Consider the following 6,546-nt stretch of genomic DNA (forward strand, 5'->3'; position numbering starts at 1 on the left):
TGAAGTGATGAACATCTTAACCAAGTTGTGTTTGGTAGCCTTTGTACAACTTTGGTCCAAGTAGTTAATATGTGATGTGACATGTAAGCGTCACTATGACATTATGTGTTACATATGGTCCATTTTTATAGTTATGGGAAAACCCATATTATATAAATATATACTATGGATTTACCATGCAAATATCGGCCCATAAACAACTAGATAACAACACGTGCAGGTATTAGATCCGACCCAAGCTGAATCGACTAAGGATCTTGAGAAGGATCCGACCCAAATGCCTGAAAACCCAAATATTTGTTTTAGTTCTCTCTGTTTTGCTTCAAGGATTTTGCCAATTATCATTTTCTTGCAGCATATGCCAAAAATGGGCACCATTATAGCCTCATTTTGTCGGAATAATGTTGCCAGTAACGGAGATTCTGCTAATGGATTGAACGTAATCGATGAGTTCAATCCGAAATTCAATGAGTAAAGAGAGGGAGTCGATCCATGATAACAATATAGCATCTACAGTTGCAAGTCACCTGCTCAATTTGTTGACTAACGCCGTTGCCGGAAACTAAACGGTTCACCAACTATTGTTGAATAACTTGATACCGGTTGAATTCTTCTATCTTGAATGCGCACTTCAATCAAATCAGCCCTAATAATATTTGAGACTATGGCTTCATCTCAGTATCTCACTATGTAATGTTTACATATTTAGTTCTTTTAGAATATATTCCTAGTGAATTTTCTAATGATTCTGTCTTGAATATTGTTGTTTGCTTCTGTCAAAAATGGTATATATTCTCAACACATAATACAAGAAACAACATTAACACAAAATAAGCGACAAAACGTGGAGAAACTTTTATTAACCCAAACCAGAAAAAACCCCCAAAATACCCAAGATCTTACAAGAACAGTAAGACCAGAAGAATACAAGATCCAAAGATCAAACGATAATCATCAATAGATGATTATCTATAGAAATACAGACACAAATCTCTCACAATACAGCTGAGAGATTCACAAGAACAACTACACAATTACAAACCCTAACAGCTGGGTCGAACAGACTGAGCAATAACACAATGAGAGAGAAGAATGTAAGTGATAATCGACTACACATAAACTTATCTGATTTGCCAGCAGAACGATAAGGAGACAAGAGCAAGAAAGGATGAACAGCAGAATAAAACCCTAGAAGTCTTCTTATCTTCTGGAACGAACATAAAAGCTATTATCTCTTCAGACTCTAGATAGAGAAAATATCTTGGTGAATAATTGAGAAGCATCTGGACTTTCTCTTAAATATCGCTCCAACTAACACTTTATCCGGGTTGATAATAACCCGGCTTCAACTGACAAGCCCATCTTCACACGAACATGCTTCTTTTAGCCCATCTTCCTATCTTCATGCTTTATAAAGCCCAACTCCATTCAGCCCATGCTCCATAGCCCATTCGTCCAACATACATGTGACAAACACCATAAACATACATTATATTATAATGATATTAAAACTGATCATAAATGTACATTTTAACATCTCCCCTCAGTTTTAATATCTAAACAAATTCATTACCAAGCACTTACACAACTCAGTATGTGACTTAGGTTGAAGTGTGCACAACAGCTAATCAAAGACTTGTAATCTGAACACCAATAAGTCTTTTATACTCGTTACAATTTCCTGGACATACACCTTAAGCCCCTTTGCTTCTAGACATCATACTGTACAACTCCAACCCCTAAGCTTTTTAACCAAACAGCCCTTTAGCTTGCATAGACTTTCATAATCAGCTTTCATAATCAGCCCTTCATCTTATTTATTATTCTTCAATAAGAATAACAAATACAATAAGCAATTAACTTTACAAAAATAGTAAACAACTGAATTGAAAAGAAAAGAAAAGAAAACATAGCTTAGCTACTTTTAACATCCCCCCTCAATTCAGTTGTCAAACATGCTTGATAACCCCAGCGCACTATTGTAGCAAGGCCCACAAGTGGCAATACGTTTCTGTTACTGAACAAACCAAAATCTATATAACAACCAAGCACTCCTTTTTATTGTTGCAGCTTAACCATCCTAAAGATGTAATGACTTACTTTCCTTTTTTTTTAGAAGAAGACATCAAAACAAATTATATAACATATTGATATACGATTACAACAGCCTTTTTCATCACAGATTTTTAACCAACATATGAACATTAAATCCACCACTGAGAATCAAAAACACAAGACACATACCAACACAGTATACAAAGTAAATTTGTCATACAACTCGGTAAACCAACAACTTTCAAATGAATAGTGAACTTTAGATCCACATCAAAAAAAAAATCATTAGCGAAAAATAACTAACAGACAAAACAACTTCTAGCAACAACCAAAAAATCAACATTTCTGAAAACATATTCCAACTAACAAAGAATCATATGATTCTACAACAAGATCAAATTCACAAATTTGATCAAACAAGACACCACAAGATTCCAAACAACAATCAGAAATAACCCAAATTTCAGAACCCGAAATCTGAGACCAAGATATATGATTTACCCATAGGCTGAACCAAATACAAATTTTAGACAGATCTAAAAAACACTTTCCCAGATCAAAGACATAAAACTCATCAATACGACAAGATCTAATTCCATACACAAAACAAATTTATCTAACACTGAAACGAATATCCAAAGATAACAAAGACATGAACTTGTTTGCAAGAGAATAAAAAATCTAGTAAAACAATGACTAAAGATTCACAAGGTTCTGTCACAATACCAGATCCATATAGAATAAAACAAAGACTCACTAGATTCATTAATAGTATCAGAAACATATCTGACCATACAAAGATTTACACATCACGGAAACATACGATTTTAAAATCAGATACACTCATACATATATGATGAAACATAAAGTCACACGACTTTTAAGACTTTAAAACCATTTCTAAATGACAAGACTTGTGAGGAACTTAAAGACTAATTTGATTCAATCAAAAACTTTTACAACCTCTCAACAAAAAATGAACCACACGATTCAATCAAAACTATCAGAAACATCATATCTGATAACACAAAAGTCACACGACTTCTAAAAAGGAATCACAAGATTCAAGAACAAGTCTGATCATAACGAGAAGTACACACTTCTACACCAGACAACAATTACAGCCTATACAAACTCTGGTAAAATAGAAAATCACATGATTTTAAGACCAGAAAAATATCTCTTACACAAGAGAAAAAACACAAGGCCATCATCATAAACATTCAAGAAATAATCTTGAGAAATACAACTAGTTAAACGATTAAAGTTGTAAACCACATAACTCAACAACCAAGAAAACAGATTTATGACTAGATTAAAAAAAACTTTTCACGAAATACTGAATCATAAGAATCATACCAAGACTGATAAACAAGAAGTACAAAATCACATGATTTAATATCTCACGCACAAGACAAAGAATAACAAGACAATAAGACATAGCCAAAAATATCTCACAAGAGATTACATATAAGGCTATCACATATACAAAATAATCTTGACAATACCATTAAATAAACATGAACCATACAGCTCAAGCTAATCATACAAACAAGATCATAGACAAGTAAACATCAAGACTACAAATACAAGACATTTAACAACATTTAGGACAATGATCCCCATCATACAGATATCATAGCTAGGCAGACACAAATATCAAGAACAAATAGCATTTTAGCAGTATTCAAGACAAACCACAAAATAAACTGCAAACAAGGCTGCACAACATATTCAAGAACACACTTGACAACACAGCTGGTTAGAAACACACGAACCACATAGTTCGACTAACCATACCACACAAAACAATAAGACATACGGCTATGCACAGAAGACACTTTGACAGCCAAAAAAAAATCAAATCACCTGATCCAAACCAAATATCACATAAAACACATAAAAAACAGATAACATGATACCCACAAGAAAACATAAACAGATTAAGACATAGCACACAAACCTTTTAAATTTTTTATTTATTTATATGGACAGTGAAAAGAAATCAAACCTCCATTTAACAATTTTAATAGTCATACAGGAACCGATTCTAAATAACTCCTTTACCATAATCCACAAAACATTTGAAGAAAAAAAAATACAACTCATATGAAAGACATACATTTCGATTGTTCTCAACAAGAGACATTGAGCAGTCAATCAAAAAATCTTCACATAACAAATAACAATTATATCCTAACATAGAGTTAATGAACATAAGACCTCAACAAATGCTTTTATGAATCTATGCTTAGACAATTTAGCAATTTTAAACCAAGACAAAAAACAAGTAAATGAACACTATATACAAGAAGGAGAACACAAGTTAACAGACGGACAACTACTCACAGAAACAACAGTCAACTTATATGCAACCAAAAACCCTAAGGCGAAGCTGTATCAGTGTCCAGATTCCAGGTTCATCACTTATAGTGCCTGGACAGGTCTTAATACAGGAGCCACACTCTAAGACAAGGAACCAAAACACAACAGAAAATATACAAGTAATCAACAAGAAAAAAAAACAGATAACAACAAGCAACAAAAGAACAGATAACCACAGAATAGACAAGAATCAACAATAACAAACAATCAAGGGTGCCGGTCCTCACTACCCCGACTTCAACTAACCAACAACGAGAAAAAAAATGGAAAGATCTTACAGAGGGTGCAATATGCTCCAAAAAAAGATCAGAACTGTAGTTTTCGAGAACTACAAGAACTGACTAAGCCACAAACCAAAACCACCTGGTCAGTTTGCCCTGAACCTTCTAGGGTTCAGAGACCAACACAGGTCTTGAGAATAACAGATGATAGAACACCTCCTTGACCTCCAACAAACCCTAACTAGGATTTGTGCCATACCAAAAAACAACAAAACAGATTTCACCAGATGCGAGCCTGCACACACTCCAAGAAACAGGTCAAAACGTACCAGACAAAGAGAAACCCAAAAAAAAATGAAACATACAACACAAAAAACACAAAGAACAACATGACCGAACAAAACTTCACCAGATTTTAACAAATACAAACACGATCTTGATTAAATTACCAAGAACATTTAATAATACCAGAAAACAGAGCTTTATAAAAAAATTCTAAATCCAAATCAATAACCCACAGCGGAAGAACCATAAAACGGAGCTTTATAAAGAACTCCCACAATCAAACACCAGAATCAAATGGCAAGGGACAGATCTAGAGACACTACAGAAAACAATCAGACTTCTTGCATACAAATACGACGATTAATTTTCATAAACCTGAACCACTGTACACAACTAATGTTTAGCAGATTAAATGTAAACCTTTCTTGACAGCGGAAGAATTTAATGATAAAAAAACCTAACCCTATATATGAAAAACCACCCAGAATCAACGAACCGATAAAAAAACTACAAATTATGAGCCTTACGGCTCTGATACCATGTCAAAAATGGTATATATTCTCAACACATAATACAAGAAACAACATTAACACAAAATAAGCGACAAAACGTGGAGAAACTTTTATTAACCCAAACCAGAAAAAACCCCCAAAATACCCAAGATCTTACAAGAACAGTAAGACCAGAAGAATACAAGATCCAAAGATCAAACGATAATCATCAATAGATGATTATCTATAGAAATACAGACACAAATCTCTCACAATACAGCTGAGAGATTCACAAGAACAACTACACAATTACAAACCCTAACAGCTGGGTCGAACAGACTGAGCAATAACACAATGAGAGAGAAGAATGTAAGTGATAATCGACTACACATAAACTTATCTGATTTGCCAGCAGAACGATAAGGAGACAAGAGCAAGAAAGGATGAACAGCAGAATAAAACCCTAGAAGTCTTCTTATCTTCTGGAACGAACATAAAAGCTATTATCTCTTCAGACTCTAGATAGAGAAAATATCTTGGTGAATAATTGAGAAGCATCTGGACTTTCTCTTAAATATCGCTCCAACTAACACTTTATCCGGGTTGATAATAACCCGGCTTCAACTGACAAGCCCATCTTCACACGAACATGCTTCTTTTAGCCCATCTTCCTATCTTCATGCTTTATAAAGCCCAACTCCATTCAGCCCATGCTCCATAGCCCATTCGTCCAACATACATGTGACAAACACCATAAACATACATTATATTATAATGATATTAAAACTGATCATAAATGTACATTTTAACAGCTTCAACTAGATTTTCCACTACAAGCTTTCATCTTATCTTTTCTTAAATTATACTAATCCATATTTCCTCAACAAATTCCAATTTCTAGCGGTTCTTTGCTGCAATGATGATTTTCGTTTGAGGTGTTGCCTTGTTGGATCACACATTTTTTTTTCTTTTCTATAAATTTGTATTATTTGCTATTTTATTTTATGTAAAATTAAGTAAAAAATAAATTAAGATTTTTAAGAAAGATACGAAGACAAAAAACATAAATGTAGTAATGTTTTTTGACCGGACATAAACCCAATAATTGG

The 6,546-nt window shown here is 33.7% G+C and overlaps 1 long non-coding RNA gene across 1 annotated transcript; it reads right to left on the bottom strand.

The window, feature by feature from the left end:
- Positions 1-833: 833 nt before the first annotated feature.
- LOC118489671 lies at positions 834-6,245 on the bottom strand. The gene is made up of 2 exons (XR_004887684.1): positions 1,585-6,245; positions 834-1,438 (listed from the first exon to the last, which is right to left on the bottom strand). It is a non-coding gene; the product is annotated as an uncharacterized LOC118489671 (long non-coding RNA).
- Between the last annotated feature and the right edge of the window lie 301 nt (positions 6,246-6,546).

Source organism: Helianthus annuus, unplaced genomic scaffold, assembly GCF_002127325.2.
Source record: "Helianthus annuus cultivar XRQ/B unplaced genomic scaffold, HanXRQr2.0-SUNRISE HanXRQChr00c001, whole genome shotgun sequence".
In the NCBI taxonomy this organism is placed as follows: domain Eukaryota; kingdom Viridiplantae; phylum Streptophyta; class Magnoliopsida; order Asterales; family Asteraceae; genus Helianthus; species Helianthus annuus.